Source organism: Canis lupus, chromosome 17 (genome assembly GCF_011100685.1).
Source record: "Canis lupus familiaris isolate Mischka breed German Shepherd chromosome 17, alternate assembly UU_Cfam_GSD_1.0, whole genome shotgun sequence".
NCBI classification, from domain to species: Eukaryota; Metazoa; Chordata; class Mammalia; order Carnivora; family Canidae; genus Canis; species Canis lupus.
This window is the reverse complement of record NC_049238.1, coordinates 13,401,332-13,420,120: the sequence shown is the minus strand read 5'-3', so window position 1 is coordinate 13,420,120 and position 18,789 is coordinate 13,401,332.

The window sequence follows — 18,789 nt, the reverse complement described above, 5'->3', positions numbered from 1 at the left end:
TACTGTGCTTTCATACAAGCAAGAAAAAAAACTGACATTCTAGAACTTACTCAGTATTAAGCACTACTTTAGCTGTTTTGTAGGTTTAAATTTATATAATCTATGTATCAATCTCAATCCGAAACTGTTAAGAGATTGCTCAGATAGTAGAGGACAGAGGGAGATCTCATGCAGCTAAGAATGAAGTGAGACATAAAAGTAACAAACCAGGACTATCATAAAGTTGCCTTTTCCTGCTATACCATCACCATGCAGTGGACAGTAAGCCTGGCTTCAGTCTTGGTGTTCATTCTGACCGTAGCCCATCCCCTAAAGCAGTACAGAGATATGGAAAAATAGACCAAGTCCTTACCTGTTATTTTCTCAAACTCTTCCATAACCCATTTCCCACACTGGCTTCAAAAAGAATCATGAACAGAATTTCTCTCTACCTCATCCTGGGTAGTATAAGCAGTATCCAAAGCCTGGTCTCCAATGGAGCCTTAACATATTGAACTCCCACATTGAAATCACTGATGCATATTTTCATTTTTCAGTAGCCTGGTAATACCTTGATGACAGAGATGAATGGGACCTCAGAGACTGTGTGGTCTAATCTCATCTCCCCTCATCCCTTTAGAAACTAGAACCCAGAGAGGGTGAGAAATTACCCAAGGCATTCATAGAACTAAAACCAAATCTCTTTGTTCAGAGCTCTTTCTCTGTTTATATCTCTACAGATTTCTATCCCATAATCCATTTTGTGAAATCTTCTTGCATCATCATTCAGCTCCTAAAACAGTGGCTGACATGTAGTCGGTACTTGATAAATATTTTCTGATTGAGTGAATGAAGTTCTCATCAATCAATCCTGCTTTGCTCAGTACTTGGCAGCTGACTAGCTTCCTCTTGCCCTAGACTTGAGTTTAACTGGTCCCTCCTCCCTGCTGCTCCCAGAGACAAACCTATTACCTGCTCTTCAACTGATATTATACCAGAAAGGATATTATTTTATTTTCATATAAAAAATTCATGCATTCCTTTCTATATGGGAAAAAATTATCTCTACTTTGAATGACCATAGAGAATGTGCAAGCATTTCTATTATTTTTTAAAGGAAAGCAATTTTATCATTTACAAGTGCCTACAGCAAAATCCGACATGCTGTGACAAACACGTACTCTGGGATTGAGACCGTGTATGGAGAAATACTGTTTATCAACTTGTTTACTTGTAAGTGGATATTTCTAAAGGGCCTAAAAACTCGGTTTCTATCAGGGAGATTAAACTTCTTTGTTGGCAGCAGTTTAAACACTTGTTTGTACAACTACATTATTTGACCTACCAATACTCATTACATTAACCCACTAACTGGGATGTTCAGAAAAATATTTTCATTTATCCTATTTCCTGGGGAAAGGAAAGTAAGTCCTTCTCTGATTATTAGTCTCTTCTACTTTGAAAGCCTGGAACTGGGTTTAGGTATTTCAGAATGATTAGAATCTAACAATTGGTAAGTTAAGCAAATTTTTCTTCCAAATTCAAGACTTGATGGGGCCTCTGCATCCTTATTCCGGATATCTTTTGGCTTTTTCCTTCTTTGTTTTCTTATTTCATTGACCAAACAATATTTCTAAGCAGTTATTATTTGCCAGACCCTGGACTGGAGACTCAAAGAACCGGCTGAGCTTCAAGCACCCACTCCACCCCCATCCCCTGCATATTGATTCGCTTCCAGATGATGATGATATAGAACATGTGGGGAATCACTACCCTGACCACATCCTAAAATGAAACCAATAGGAAGGCAGAATGTCTGCTTTTCAGAGTTGCTCAGTTTAGATTAGCTCAGCACACATTTCTTAAGGGTATCAAAGCCTAGGCTATGCTCTGATGATGGAGCAGACTTGTCCTGAAGGGTTTATGAGAGATGCAGATGAGTAAGTAGACGATTAACCCTTGATATCAACAAGCAGAAATGTTATGAGGTCCCCTAGGAAAGGTGCCTAATCTAGACTGGAGAAGGAAAACTTCCAGTGTCAAGATAAAATTGAAGAAGTCTTCCTGGATGGAGTGGCAGGGATGAGAAGGAGTTAGCTAGATGAAAAGAGAGACATTTAGACAGAGCAAACTGCATGAGCAAAGATCTGAAATCTATGAAGGTATTTTTACTTGGCCTTGAAAAATGATGTTAAGGGCAGCAGTTGTAGTCCTGAAGCCATCCCAGCAAGGGATATTCCCAGCAAGGAAAATTTCTTTGCCATCATAGACTTTCTTCTGTGACAGCAGGGGGGTGGGGGGAGGCACCCTCTCCAAGAGTGCCAACATAGAGCTATTTTTTGCCTCTTGAAATGCATATGGCTGCTACCACAGCAGGGGCTCATTTCTTATTTTATGGATTCTCTAAAGCAGATTTTCACCAAGTGTAGTCTGAAGACCACATGAATCGGCATCACATGGGCTACATTTTTAAAAATTTAGTTTCCACCAACCATCATGTATACTGGCTGAACCAAAATCTCTAGTAGTGGGTGCAAGAATATGAATTTTTTAGCAAGCATCCAGCTGAGCATTTGCACACAACAGTTTGGGAATTACTTTCAATAAGGTAGAGCAGGGATTTCCAATCTTAAATGAACATTAACATCACTTAAGGAGGTATTACAACTAAGTAATGCCTGGTCCCACCCCCAGATTTGCTGACTCACATGGCCTTGGGAGTAAGTAGACACACATTTTTCAAAGCTCCACAAGTGACTTTAATGTTCAGCTGGATGCACTCAGTGAATAGTTTGAGAGTAGAAATGGGAGACACAATACATCAAAATGTTTGTAACATACTAAGCACGGTGCTTTGAAGGACATTTATGGCATTAAAGGCATGTGTTGGAAAAGGACAAAAGGTCTCAAACCAATATCTAAGGTTTTTATCTTTAAAAAACTAGAAAAGAAAGCAAAACAAATCCAAAGCAACCAAAAGAAAGGAATCTATACATGCAATGCAAGTCCAATCAAAATCTTAACAGGATTTTTATAGAAATCAACACACTGATTCTAAAATTTCTATAGAAGGGTAAGGGAACCAAAGAATCAAACATTATGTTTTTTAAAGACAACAAAATTGCAGTTCTCATAATACCTGATTTCCAGACTTATTATAAAGCTACAACAATTAAGGCAGTGAAGTAGTGGCAAAAAGATAAACTTATAAATAAATGAAACAAAATAGAAGCCATCATGAAGCCAACATATATGATCAGTGGATTTTGAACAAAAGCATAAAGATTATTCAATGGAGAAAGAATTATCTTTTCACCAAATACCACTTGGAACAATTGGTTATCCATGTGCCAAAACAAACAAACAAACCAAAAACAATGCCAAAACCAAAAAACCCACTCTTCCTATCTCACAGCCTATACAAAAAATTAACTTAAAATGATCATAAGCCTAAATGTAAAAACCTAAAATAACAAAAATTCTAGGAGAAAATCTTCGTGACCCTGGACTAAGTAAAGAGTTATTAGATACACATTGGTTCACAAACTAGCCTCCATATATGGAGGTCAAGGACAGACCATTTCAGATCAGTAAGGAACAGATTCAGTATACGAGAGAACTAACATACAAGGTTTATCTTGGGTAATCACAAGATGAGTAAATCCCTATACCCACCAGCCAGGATCTTCAAAGTTTACTTAGAGGCTTTAACTGGGTTCAGTCATATATTCAGTCCAGATGGTCTCAACAACAACTTACTTTCTCAGGTTACCTCCTTGAAACAGCACCTAGTGTGGGATTGGTGGGTGCAACCTACATCCCAAAGACAGAAGAGGGAGTAAGGAGCCTCTGATTGCCTGGGTCCAGCTGACAGGCCAACCACTGGTCATGTCCTCTTGATTGCCTCCCCCAACAATATACCATCAAGAATACAATCCATAAAGAAAAATTGATTTTTTCCCTCCCTTCCCCTATGTTCATCTGTTTTATTTCTTAAATTCCACATATGAGTGAAATCATATGATGTTTGTCTTTCTTTGACTGAATTATTTCGCTTATCATAATGCTCTCTAGTTCCATCCACATTGCTGCAAATGGCAAGATTTCATTCTTTTTGATGGCTGAGTAATATTCCATTGTGTATATATACTTTCTTTATCCATTCATCTGCTGATGGACATCTGGGCTCTTTCCATAGTTTGGCTATTGTGGATGCATGTGCCCCTTTGAACCACTATGTTTGTATCCTTTGGATAAATACTTAGTAGTACAATTACTGGGTCATAGAGTAGCTCTATTTTTAACTTTTGAGGAATCTCCATACTGTTTTCCACAGTGGCTGCACAAGTTTGCATTCCCACCAACAGTATAAGAGAGCTCCCCTTTCTCTGCATCCTCACCAACATCTGTTGTTTCCTAAGTTGTTAATTTTAGCCATTCTGACCAGTCTGAGGTGGTGGCATCTCATTATAGTTTTGATTTGTATTTTCCTGATGCCAAGTGATAAAATAAGACAAAAACAGAGAGGGAGGAAAGCCATAATAGACTTAATTCTAGGAAATAAATGGAGTGTTACTAGAGGGGAGGTGTATGGGGGAATGGGGTAACTAGGTGATGGGCATTAAGGAGAGCAAATGATGGAATGAGCACTAGGTGTTGTATGCGACTGATGAATCATTAAATTTTACCTTTGAGACTAATATTATAGTATATATTAAATTGAATTGAAATAATTTTTTAAAATAAAAATGGACTAATTGGACTTCATAAAATTAATAATTTATGTTCTTCAAAAGACACTTTCAAGAGAATGAAAAAACAAGTCACAAATTGAGAAAAAAGTTGCAAGTTACATTTCTGTTAAAAGACTTATATCTAGGCCTGGGTGGTTCAGGACGTGATCCTGGGATCCTGGGATCTAGTCCCATATCAGGCTCCCTACAGGGACTCTACTTCTCCCTCTGCCTATGTATCTCACTGTCTCTGTGTCTCTCATGAATAAATAAATAAAATCTTTTTAAAAAGGCTTGTATCTAGAATATATATTTAGAAAACTATCCATCCTCAAAAATAAGAAAATGGGGCAGCGCTGGTGGCTCAGCAGTTTAGCGCTGCCTTCAGCCCAGGGCATGATCCTGGAGACCCAGGATTGAGTCCCATGTCGGGCTCCCTGCATGGAGCCTGCTTTTCCCTCTGCCTGTGTCTCTGTCTCTCTCTCTGTGTCTCTCATGAATAAAAAATAAATAAATAAATAAATAAATAAATAAATAAATAAATAAAGTCTTTAAAAAAAAGAAGCAACCATCTAAAAATAAATAGATGGAAAAAATAGTTGAACAGATACTTTACAGAGATATTTTATACCTATGAATACGATTAAGATAAAACAAACTGATCATACCAAGTGCTAGTGTAGAAGTAAAGCAACTGAAATATGATGGTGGAGATATAAAATGATAACAGCCACTTTTGAAAGGAGTTTTGCAGGGTTTTTTAATTAATAGATTTTATTTTTTCAAATGGTTTTAGATTTATACAGAAATGGAACAGATAACACAGAGTTCCCTTCTCCTGCTGCAGATAGGCTCCCTTATTATTAATATCTTACATTAGTATGGTTCATTGGTTACAATGAACAAACTGATACTTATATATTGCTATCAACTATTCAGATTTCTTCATTTTTTTAATCTAATGTTTCCCCCACCCCATCCCAGGACTCTATCTAGGATATCACATTACATATAGTCATCATGTCTCCTAAGTCTCCTCTTGACTAAGAAAGTATCTCAGAATTGCCTTGTTTTTAGACCTTGGCTATTCTGAGTATTGGTCAAGTATTTTGTAGGATGCCTCTCTGTGGTATTTGTCTGATGTTTTTCTCATGCTTAGACTAAGGTTATGGGATTTTGTGGGGATGATCAAAGGGGAAAGTGCCTTTTTATCACATCATATCAAACCTATATACAATCAACATTGTTGACTATGGACTTGACCTTGATCACCTGCTGAGGGAGTATTTCTCAACTTTAAAATTACTTTTGCTACCCTCTTCCCTTTCCATACTATACCACTTTGGAGGAAATCACCATGTGCAGTCCATACTTCAAGGGTGCTGAGTTAGAGATCCCTTTTTTACAGTGGAGTATCTATACAATTTGTTTTAAATTCTTTTGCCAGAGAGATTTGTCTTTTCCTCCCCATTTATTCAGTCATTTATTCATATTAGTACAGACACTTGGATATTTCTTTTATACTTTAGATTATAATCCAATACTACTCTACTATTTGTGTTGTTGCTCATCATACTGTCCCAACTTTGGCCACTGAGAGGTCTTCCAGTTGGCCCTTATGCCCCTTGGACATACTCTTATCAGTGCTCCAAGCTCATATAGATTCTTTTATATTATATATTTCCTGCTCCAGTCTTAGAATCAGCCATTCATCCAAAGGGCCCTGGTTCCTTTTATTAGAGAATGGTATTATAAATCAAAATCTGGGCACTAGGTGGGTGGATTTTTTTATAGAGTTAAATATTCATTTACCATATGACACAGCAATCCACTTCAAGGTATTTACTGAAGTGAAATGAAAACTTATGTCCATACAAAACCCTCTGTGTGAATGTTTATAGGTTTTCTTTTTTATATTACCACCAAAATCTAATTCAGTTCAAACATAACCCAAATGTACTTCAACCAGGGAATTGATAAAGTACGGTCAATCCATACAATGTAATACCACTCAGCAATGAAAATAAACAAACTAGTTATACACAGAACAACATGTATAATTTTCAAAGGCATTATGCTGAATATAAGCCAGACCTAGAGTTTATATTATAGATTCTCTTTTTAAAAAACAAAAAACAAAAACTTATTTATTTGAGAGAGTGAGAGCAGGAGGGAGGGTCAGAAAGCAAGGGAAAGAGAGTCTTTTAAGCAGACTCCATGCTGAGTGAGCACTGCAGCCTGACAAGGGTCTCCATCTCACGACCCTGAGATCATGACCTGAGCTGAAACCAAGAGTCTGATGCTTCACCGACAGTGCCACTCAAGCACCCCTACCATAGATTCTATTTATACAAAACTCTTGCAGAACCAAAATTATAGCAACAGAAACCAGATCAGTAGTTGCCAGGATCTGGGGCTTGGGTGATTGCCTACAAAGGAGCACAGTAAAATTGGAGGGGGGGTGTGTGTGAAATTGTTTCTGTATCTTATTGTGGCAGTTAAGTGACCATACACACTCATCAAACTCACAAGAGCTATGCCCTAAAAAAGACAGAATTTTACTGTAAATTATACTTTAATTTTGAAAATGGAATAAAAACTGTGAAGAGACTATGTATTAACATGGGGAGGTGCTTGTGTTACAAAGTAAGTGACAAAGAAGAATGTGTCTTATGTTCTAAGCTACTGAAAAGTGCCCAGGCATTGAGGAAGGGATGAAAACCTGAGCACAATGATGACAATTACCTTTGAGTGTAGGATACAGCCATTATTCCCTTTTAGTTTTTATATTAACATTTTATGTTATAACTTTTTAATAATAGAGGCCAGCTTTTTGAAAGGAAGAGTGTCAAGTTGTCCATCAATGTGAGGGACCTTTTTAAATGGCTGCCCTGTAGCTCCCTCATGCATGTGCCCCCCTGGTTTCTGCCTGGTACAGAGCATAAAGCAGCATAAAGCAGGGGTGTATAAATGCAATGACAGCCCTGTGAACAGACAAGTCTCCCTCAGGAATGCCTGCATGCCCATCAGTTAAAAATTTCTTCAATGGGCTGAAAGTGATTCTCTTCCCTTTTATTCTGTCCCTGACCTTTAGTGGTCTTCTCTGTGCTGACGGGGCACTTGCTGGTCTTCATTATAACTGCTGATGAAGTCTGGCTGTGTCATGGTTGTGACCACAAGCCCAAGGCGGCAGATGGAAGATTGTGAGGCCCCTCTTTCACAGCTCATTAAATCACAGAAAGCTGGCCCAAGCTTAATGCCTCACCTGCAGGCATCAGTTGAACATAAATTTGCATTTCTTCCTCTGGGATCAGTATTTAACGGTACTTTTTAATATCCAACCTTGATGTGATCCACATATATCTGTTAAATGGAACTGGAAAAGCACTCATTTATTCTTACCCCCAGCCAAGTCCAGGTTGTAAGCTTCTATCTAAGAGGTCAGTATAATTCCTTGATCAGTACCCACTATGGGCATCCTCTGCTCCACTTCTTTGTTATTCACCACCAGCAATTATTAATTGGGCATCAACTATGGGACACAGTGTGCTTGATCCTGAAGAGGCTACATAGGATAAACAAAGTAGGTGCTGGCCCAAGGAAGCACACAGTCTAGTAGGAATATAGACATAGTCACACATACATACATACGATCTGCAACAAAATACAACATCCAGGTGCCAGCAACCAATGGCTAAGTGCTAGAGAAAGGTTCCAGGGTATCCATCCCAGAGTTGTGCACTCAGAGTAAGAAAGCCAGTAAATCATGTAGGTTATGGCATGGGAAAGTGGATTTTGAAGAGTCCTGATGCCAAGCCAATAAGTTCTGCTTCATCTTTCGGCCTTAGAAGGGAGCTGAAGTGTTTTAACAGGCTCATGAGTAGAGCTGTAAGTTAGAAATGTTATTCCAACAGCCTGGGCTGGATAGAGGGGGTGGACAGTGGACATGAAAATTTCAATACAACAACCATCAGAAGACAAAATTGCAGAAAACTCTCAGAGAACAAAAGAATACATAAAACAGGACAGTGAGGTCATAGACACCAAGAGAATTGCAAGCAGCAAAAGTGAGAAAACAGTTCTGTCATTCGTTGGGAACTGTATGCACCCCTATAGATCCAGGGGGCAGAAGAAATGTGGGGAATACCCAGGAAAGAAGGCCCACTAGGAATTTGGACAGTGATGGTAAAAAAATTTAAATGTCATAAAAAGAAATTTGGACTATTGGGTGGGTAAGAGGGGGGCATTAGAGGCTTTCGAGCTTAGGGATGGGGGTCAGGCACAGCTGAACTGAACTCTAGGACAGCTCGCTTCTAAGCAGGTGCAGAATGAACAGGACCATGACTGTGACCTTCTCACAGCCTGGTGGGTATTGGCACAGCCCTGAGGTTGCATCCCCCTCTGCATTTTCAGTCTAGCCTAAGACTTTCTGCTTTCTGTAGTCACCCATAAATTATGCCTGACTGGCAGAGCCAGCCGTCCTCCCCCACGCACACAGTCTGGCTCCATGTAGGCGGGAGAGTCATTTGTAGGAGTCATCAGGCCATCCCAGGCCCTAGGCACTGCGACCAAACCCATCCTTGAGCTCCCAGACGCTGATTCTGTCTGAAGCAGACTACCACATTCAGAGAATGCAAATTTTTGCCAGCAAGGAACCAAAACAAATGCCATGGAGGAGTGAGGTAAACTGAACACAGGCATCCTTGACTTCCAGTAGTCTTTGGATTCGGGGGAAGTTACTACTGATGCCAATTCTTTTTTTTTTTTTTTAAGATTTTATTTATTTATTCATGAGAGTCACAGAAAGAGAGGCAGAGACACAGGCAGAGGGAGAAGCAGGCTCCCTGTGGGGAGCCTGATGCAGGACTCGATCCCAGGACCCCGAGATCACAACCTGAGCCAAAGGGAGATGCTCAACTGCTGAGCTACCCAGGCACCCCTGATGCCAATTCTTTAAATTGACTATTTAGGCACACAGTTGTCAGCAGAGGGTCTGAGTACCTACTCTGTGATGTATTCTTTCCAATGTGGGATTTGCTTGTGTTTAAGAACCTTTTTTGTTGAATCCATCTGGAAAGCAAAGAATCCTTTCCTGATTTGTTTCCTAGATTTGAGTTTTTGCACATTAGGTTTTTTTTTTTTTTTTAAGTGACAAAAGATGTGAAGCCACATCATTACTGTATGCTGTAAGCCATGAAACATTTCTCAGAGAATGCAAGATGACCTAAACAAACAGAGATGCACCGTGTTCCCGGGTCGCAAGACCCAATATTGTTAACATGTCTATTCTCCCCACATGGATCCATAGATTAAATACAATCCCAATCCAAATCCCAAAGAGATTTTGGGTGTTGAAAGTGACAAGCTGATTCTGGATTTATAGGGTGATATAAAGGTGACATGTCAACTTGAAAATAAAGAGCTTCAATGAGGGGCAAAAGAGCGTTTATTTGGGATCAAAGAATTGCAAATCAGGGAGCACAGATTCAGCTAGAAACCCAAATAGTGTCCCCGATGAGGGGGATGAAAGCAAGGGGATTTTATGAGAAGGAGGAAGAAGGGCAATTATATGACTTATATAAAAGAGGAAAAATACTGTCAGTTGGTACTAATAGGCTGAGCCACCTTTGGTTACACATTGATCAACTATTTCATTGGTGTCAGCAGAGGAAACCATTCCTGATATGAATTTATTAACTACTCTGGCTTCAGAAAGTGCACAGCCAACAACTGTATGATCAGTCGGGATGCCCGATATCCTGCCCGCTTTAATGATTACTTGTAAAATAAATGCCATTTTGCCCAGTCCAAAGGTTCTGGCCCAGTTCAAATAGAGACAAGTAAGGCAGTTTCTTTCTGGGGCCCATTGGCTCCAATCACAGCAACTTTTCACATATACATAGTCATATCTACCTTGAAAAGAACAGAATGCAGCATTTATATTACCTGATTTCAAGACTTATTATAAAGCTATAGTTATTAAGACAGTGTGATGTCATCATAACAATAAACATATAGATTGATAGAACGGAATGGAGAGTTCAAAAACAGAGTTACACATGATAGAGACAAAGGTTCCTGCCTTTGAGAGGTTCAGTATCTACATAAAGATTCTGAGCTTGTGAAAAATGGTGATTCAATGGAATAAACAGTACTAGAGCCCCCATACAGGGTTTTTAACTGAACTGAAGGGATATAGAAAGTTTCCCTTAGGGACGTGGTATCTGGGCAGAGTCCTTAAAGATTAAAGTGTTTGCAAGATGAAGAAGTAAAGGAGTGGCATTCTGGGTAGAACATTTGGGAAAGGACTAAGGCATAAATGGGCATAAGGCAATCTGGTAACTAGATTATCCCACACATGCCAGAATGTAGAGATGAGAGACTATAGAGAAAAAACCAGCAGCCACGTTGTGATATGAACTAAAACAGGCAAGTTGGAATTTATTCCACAGATGATTGAAAACCTTTGAAAGATTTTACACACATTGGTGACATGATTATATTTGGATTTTGGAATATCACTCTGTATGGGAGAATAAAAAACAAACTAGCTAAATTGAGACTGGAGGTAGTAAGACCAGTGGGGATGCTATTCAAACATTCTAGATGGGACAGAGTAGAGCCTTAACCTAAGGTAAAGACAATCGGGTAGGGAGTATAAAGCACATTGGGGAGGTATCCAGAGTCACAATTGTGAGGCTGTGATAACCGATTAGTCTTAGGATGGGGAAGTGGTAGAGAAGAAAGAGGAAAGGACTCACAGTTGGTTTCCTATCAGCTGTAACAGAAAATCTGACTTTTGGTAGCCAATCCTATTCTAGAACAGACACTAGTAGAAAACAAGAAGGTGGGCATCTCATCCTAGACATCCAGTGCAACATCTCATGCCACCCATACCATAGTCAACTGCCATTTGCTTTGCCTATAGGGAGTTCTTAGGGCCTTCCCACCAAATGCATAGAAGGGCATTTATGCAATGAAGGTATAGAATGTACAATGCTAGAATTATGCTTTGGCCTCCATAGGGGTTAAAAGGGGAGCACATTTGGCCAGCAAAAGGAGATACCGGCCTACACCAATCCAAGTTCCCAATTTCCCTTTCCTGGTAAAACTGCAAGGGCCTTACTAGTCTGCAAACGATTTATCTGCCTCAAATCCTGCCAAACTTTGGTCCAGCTCTATCCAGACACGAGACCATAAATGGCTGAAGAAATAACAGGAAAGGAGCAGAGTTGAAAGGCCACTGGGCAACTGTTTTTCTTTAACTCTGTCTAAGATGAATAGTCAGCCAACTTGGGATCAGCCCAGCCACATCCATGCTACCTTTTATTACCCCGTAAGACAACTCATGTGACCTAATCTCAAAGCTGTCACCGACACTAGCAAAGTTCTCAAGAACCTAAAGCCTCACCGATTATATTTCCTAGACCCACCGCTACTGGTTTATGTCTTGTTAAGCCACAAAGAACATTCCGCTGTGCAAAGTCAATGTGTTAAAGTTTTTGTTTTTTTTTAAGGAGGGAAAAAAAGAGGATGAAAATACCAGCAATCTTTCATTTATTTGCCTGATCCTATTTTCACAGAGTTATTACTTACTAAAATCTGTATGTTTTCCTAAACTCCCAATCCCCTTGCAGTTGGGAAGGCCATATAACTAGTTTTGGTCAATAGGCATTTCAAAGCAAATGCATTTTAAAAATAGCTCACAAATCTCCAGCCCACTCTTGCTTTGTCATGTGAACCAGAAGTCATGTTTTCCATGTGGTACAATTGCAAGATGCAAGAAACTGAGATCCTTTAAGTCATCACTTGGGAGGAAATTATCCTAGAAAGCTGGCAGACTCGTGAGTAAGGGATGAGCCTTCATGGATCAAGCCACTGAGACTTGGGGGCTTATTTGTTATTGCACTCAAGCCCAGATTACTCCAACAGATAATGGGCAAAAATCAAGACAGAGACTTAGGCTTCAGATTATCATGAAACAACTTTAATCATTGAATAAAGGTAGAGCAAGAATCAGAGCCAGGTCAGAGCAGAACTAAAGCCAGCTTGCCTGAGTGCAGAGCCACTGGGCTCTCCGCCCTCCTGCCACCTTGGAGCTGGGCTACTCCCAAATCCCTGGATAGTTGTGAGCTGGGGATGGTGTTGAGTAGCCTAGAAGACGGGTAGCCTGGTGGAACTAGAACACAAGGGGGAACCGGCATCTTGCCAAGTGCCACACCAAGCTTTTCCATGTTATAGGAATCCTAAAACATAATCACTTGGCCCATTACTGGAATTGTACAGTCAACACACTCTTTTTGCCATGCAGTGTTCCAAGCTCTATGGTGGATATGACAGTAGCCGAGATAGAGCCTCACTGTGCGCTGAGCTTACATTCCAGATCCACTGAGGGTTAGGATGCCTAGGCTATAATTACAGCCTACCCTAACTATGACCTTGGGCAAGACCCCTCCCCTACCTATGTCTTATTTCTTTAACTGTAAAATAGAATATTTGGACCTGATAATATCTAAAACACTTTATAATGTAGACTATGGCTGAAAGGCCTACTTGTGGGGGCATAAGAGGAAATCTCAAGACTACCAACCATAGAGCCTCTGAACCAGAAAGAGTATGTAGAAAAGTCTGAATACTTAAATTAGAAAGCTTCTGAAAGCCTTGGCCACACCTCTTGACCCAGTTCTACAAAGCCCAATGACGCCACTGGTTCTTTAAATGCATTGTATATTCAAAATTTTCTTTCCCTTGTTCTCTCTGGTTAGATGTAGAAAAGCCCCCCAATAAGCTGGCTAAATTTGAAAATAATCATTCTTAAAACATACTCAAAGGAAGACACTTTGTGAAAACATGAGCTCTTTTCTTATATCAGATAATTGGCTTCAGATAACTGCTTATCTGCACTGAATGAGAATTATGTCCTCAAGAGTTTCTATACCTATTGACTAGGACACTCATCTTCAGGGATTTTTAAACTAAAAAACACATTGCCTCTGTAAACTATTATGCTTGTATTGATTTTTTTCTTCAATCTATATAAAATGTCCCTATTTCCTTGTCACTTGCTGACCAACCTGGTCTTTTTTTATATACCTAATATCAGATTAGTTCAACGCCCTTGCATTGAATTTTGTGTGTGCCCCTCAAAGGGAACATTCTGCCTTTTATTAAAGGATATTGCCTATGAAAATATAGCAAGGATGGCTCTTATAAATGATAGACTACCAAAATTCAATTCACATTCTGCCTGGTACCTTATCTCTCTTTAAGATCAGTGTACAGCGTAGGATGGTAAAAGGAGCACGGGTTTTGTTGTCAGACAAATCTAGTTTTTAATTCTCTCTCTCCTCACTGTTTGCATGGTGCCCTGCTCATGCACTAAATATCTCTGAAACCCATTCCCTCCTGTGCCCTTCTACATCCAGTGCTCTAGTTTATATCTTTATCATCTTCCTTTGGAATTACTTCCCCCATGCCCCTTAAGTGGTCCCGCCCTGGATATATGATGCCTTCCTACCCATCATCCACAGCAAGCAGAATAATTTGTCCAAAGCAGTTCCGCTCAAAATGTGCCCTCAGATGAATAAACAGTTTCTGAAGATGTGACAAAAGAAGAAGCTCATGCCAGAATGGGAATCAACTATATCATTATGCCTGTTATTTAATTCAGGTGACTTTTTTTTTTAAAGCTTTAAAGAAGCAGACGGTTGATGTACATCCTGACACAAGCTTCTTACATGGCCACAGATCACCACTTTTAATACCACTTATCTCAAAAAGCCCAGGTCCCCAGCGTGATGTGTGAGACTCTGTAAGATCTAACATCTGGTCTGTCTGCGGCCCCATGTGTCACCATTGCTCAGCCTCATCTCTTCTGCTCCAGCAACACTGACCTGCCTCTCATCCTCCCCTTCCCCCACCTACAACCCCCCTCCCCAAATATAGCCACACTTGTAAAAAATACACAGTGGTGGATTTCCTCCAGAAAGTCTTTCTATCATCATCATCATCATCCCTGCTCTACTTCCATTGTGTCTTACACATCTCATTTGCTATATTGATCATATTATTTTATAATCATTTATTTATATGCCTCTCCCTAACAAAAAGTTAACTCCTTAAAGAAAAGGTCTGTATTTTACTCATTTCTATTAGTCCAAAAACATAATATAGCTGCTGCCATAACAAATAAATTCTGAGATCTCAGTAGCTTAGCAACTTTTAAGTTCTTTGCCAGATCACACCAAGTCTATGCAAAGGACAGGCAGACAGCCATCCCCAGCGGCTCCCTCCCATGTGGTAATTCAGGAACCCAGACGTTCAGACATGGTGATGAAGCCTAGCCTTGGATGCCTTTTCTGGATCTTGGGCTTTCAGGTAGAGATGATAAAAGAGACCTCAAGAGTAAGATTATACAAGATTTTTTAGTCACCTGCAGGCCCAGGAGGAAAAAAAATAACTGTTCTATGAGCCCCCAACAGCTATAAGAGGTAGGTACTAAAGCAGAGCACCAAGAGAGGTTTCTGGAAGCCATGCTCAGGCTTCTTGGGCATTTGAGTCTGTCCGAGGCGTCTTGAAGAGGGATTTTTGCTACTTCCCTTGCCATTTCAGGCAATAACTGGGATCCTTGACGAAGAACTTTCTAAATCCTTCCCTCATTTATCTTTCCATTTACACTTTTCATTTCCAAGCAGCTTACAGAAGAAAAGTAGAGTCTCACGATCCGTTTATAATGACCCCACATTTTTTTTTCTGTGTGTTCCAGGTCCTTGGCAAAAATTTTAAACTGAGCTCAAGTAACTTCTCATTTTTTACTTAAACCATTCCCCTAAAATCTCTTGATCTAAACCTTAAATGGCACTCTGTAAACAAAACATAAATTCATGGCTCAAACAGCTTAACAAGTGTCCCTTTAAAGGAATAGTATTTAACAGTAAGAGCTAGTAAGAGCTGTTAAATAATCAATCCAAAGTTCAGAATGTTATTCCCTAGATGAGGATCTTAAATGGATCAAAGCACACCACACTCTTGAGGTACAGAACAACCCACTTTAAACACTCCCATGAAAATACAGTCTCTCAGTTAGAAGTTGGGTCAAAGTGTTGCTTCAGTCTGACCCCTCATTGAGGAAAATCACGACTAAGCTATTTGTAACCTGATGAATGTAGCATAAGGAAACATCCAATCAAATTATGTCCACCAGATAGTCTGTAGAAGAAGAGAAACTTTATAAGAGCCTGATTTTGTGGAAATACAGACTTGGAAAGCTATGGGACACAGAATCTTACCTCTCAGATTTACAAAGAACGTGTGAGTTAGGTAGTCCATCCAACTGCCCCCACACAAACCCCTTATCTATCTCTTATGGCTTCCACACCCTGGCTTCAGGCTCAGAAGGCAAATACACATCTTTAACACTACATCCTGACTGCCTTTAACATCTTTAACACCACATCCTGACTGCCTTTGACTTCAACAGAAGTTTATGAAACAAAGAATTGGACCAAAGTCCTCCAGCTGGCCCCACATGACAAGCTGGGACTGGGTCTCCCTTTACACCAGTGGTCTGCCCTACTCTCTGGAAGCCAATATTTAAATAGTTATTTCTACACACTTCATTAATTCACCAGTTTCTTCAATAGACTTTTGAGCACTGATTATGTTCAGGGTACTGGGCCAGCATCCTATAAAGGACTCCTATAAAGCAGAAAACACACATCAAGGAGCTTCTCATCTGATAAGGAGAAAAAAAAACCATAGACACTAATATTTGAAATTCAAAAATATTTACTGGATATCACTTCATGTCAGATATTATGGTAAGCCCTGAGGATTAAAAATAGATGAGATTGAGGCAGACCAACACAATAAAAAATAATCATGTGAATAAAATTTGTGTGAATGAAAGCACTAGGGAGGTATACAGGATAATGGTAATGGTAGTAGCAGTAATAAATGATAATAAAAATAAATAATTAGCACTTAGTAAGTTACTATGAGGTTCCAGGAAACTTTCTTAAGAACCTCATCCTCATTAGAATTTTATAAGTGATAATATTATTACTGTTATTATCCCTGTGATACAATTGAAGAAGTTGAAACACAGAGAGATCAAGTAACTTCTCGGAGGTCTCACAGCATTAAGTGGGATAGACAGGAGTCATATTTGACATCCTGATTCCAGAACAACATTACAGACGAGAAAACGATTGCTTCTGCTGGGGATGTGACTGGGAATGGAACCAGAGAGATGTCCACGGAAGAGATGATATTTTGCTAATTCTTGAAGAAGACTATAGGAAGTTGCAGAAAGAAAAAAGAAATTGCGCTTCCCAGGGAAGAGAAATATGACATACAAAGGCACAAAGGCATGAAAGAGTGTGCCACTCTTTCATGAAGAAGGAGGGTGCAGGGAGCAGTCTGCCCCTGGGTGCAGGCAGTGTTATCATGTGCTAGAAAGGGACCACCCTGGCAGTGATAGAACACCGCTCCCTATCAGGCCAGACAGATACTCCTACCATGCCTCTGGCCTTTGTTAGGTCACTGGTGCCTTCATTTGTTGGCTGGACTTCATGTGGGATGTGGCTTCTGCCTTTGCCATTTTGGTTGGCATCACATGTGGGCATGGGCAGAGATTATTGGGGCATGGAGGAGAACATCTCTGTTCTTCATCTTCTGCTGGAAAATCTTGACTCTTAGAAAATAAGTGTTGTTTACTGGGTTACTGAAAATGATTTTCTGGGAAGTACCATCCTGAGCAGTCAAATGGACAGTTGGCTCATGGATGTGTGTGCGTGCGTGTGTGTCACACCCAAATAACAGGGGTGAGCAGTCCATAACATTAGAGAGGGCTTTATTTTTATTTATTTTATTTTTTAAAGATTTTATTTATTTATTCATGAGAGTCACACAGAAAGAAGCAGAGACATAGGCAGAGGAGCAGCAGGCTCCCCACGGGGAGCTTGATATGGGACTTAATCCCAGGACCCTGGGATCACGACCTGAGCCAAAAGCAGATGCTCAACCACTGAGCCACCCAGGGGTCCCTAAGAGAGGGTTTTATTTATTTTTTAATGATAAATTTATTTTTTATTGGTGTTCAACTTGCCAACATACAGAATAACACCCAGTGCTCATTCCGTCAAGTGCCCCCCTCTCAGTGCCCGTCACCCAGTCACCCCCACCCCCCGCCCTCCTCCCCTTCCACCACCCCTAGTTCGTTTCCCAGAGTTAGGAGTCTTCATGTTCTGTCTCCCTTTCTGATATTTCCCACACATTTCTTCTCCCTTCCCTTCTATTCCCTTTCACTATTATTTATATTCCCCAAATGAATGAGAACATATAATGTTTGTCCTTCTCCGATTGACTCATTTCACTCAGCATAATACCTTAAGAGAGGGTTTTAAATGGAAGACTGGCATAATTACCTCTGTGTTTCACAGAAATTATTTTCATGGTCAGGAGAGAAGGATCAACAAGGTAGGAGCCTATTGAAAGAGACTACTTGGCTGGACAGAGAAAAACTTCCCATGAATATTCCATGATGCCTTTCACCTACGACCCTATTAAATCCATGAACCACAGGGGCCAGTCTCTAAGAAATGCCATGTGGAGGTCAACTTACAAGAAATAATCTTAAAGTAAGTCCACTCTTGACTTGTGTCAAACTGACAAACTTTTCTTTCTTCTCAACTTTGCTATGGCTTCTTTCCCAAGCGCTACACATTTGCTAAAAATCTCTAGAAAAATCTTTCTCTCCACCCTCTTTTTATGCTCCTTCTCTTCCTGCCTTCCTTCTCTGTTCTCTCCCATAGATTTTTGAGTATAAAGAGTAACTTTTTGGAAATAGACTGGGGGGTGGGTGGTACACTTGGCTGCCAATTACAGATTCTTTTTGGCAGAAGAAAAGTTTGAACTCTCTCAAGTTAATAACTGTTTTTTTAAAGATTTTATTTATTATTCTTGAGAGACACAGAGAGAAGCAGAGACCCAGGCAGAGGGAGAAGCAGGCTTCCCGCAGGGAGCCTGATACGGGACTCGATCCCAGGACTCCGGGATCACGCCCTGAGCCAAAGGC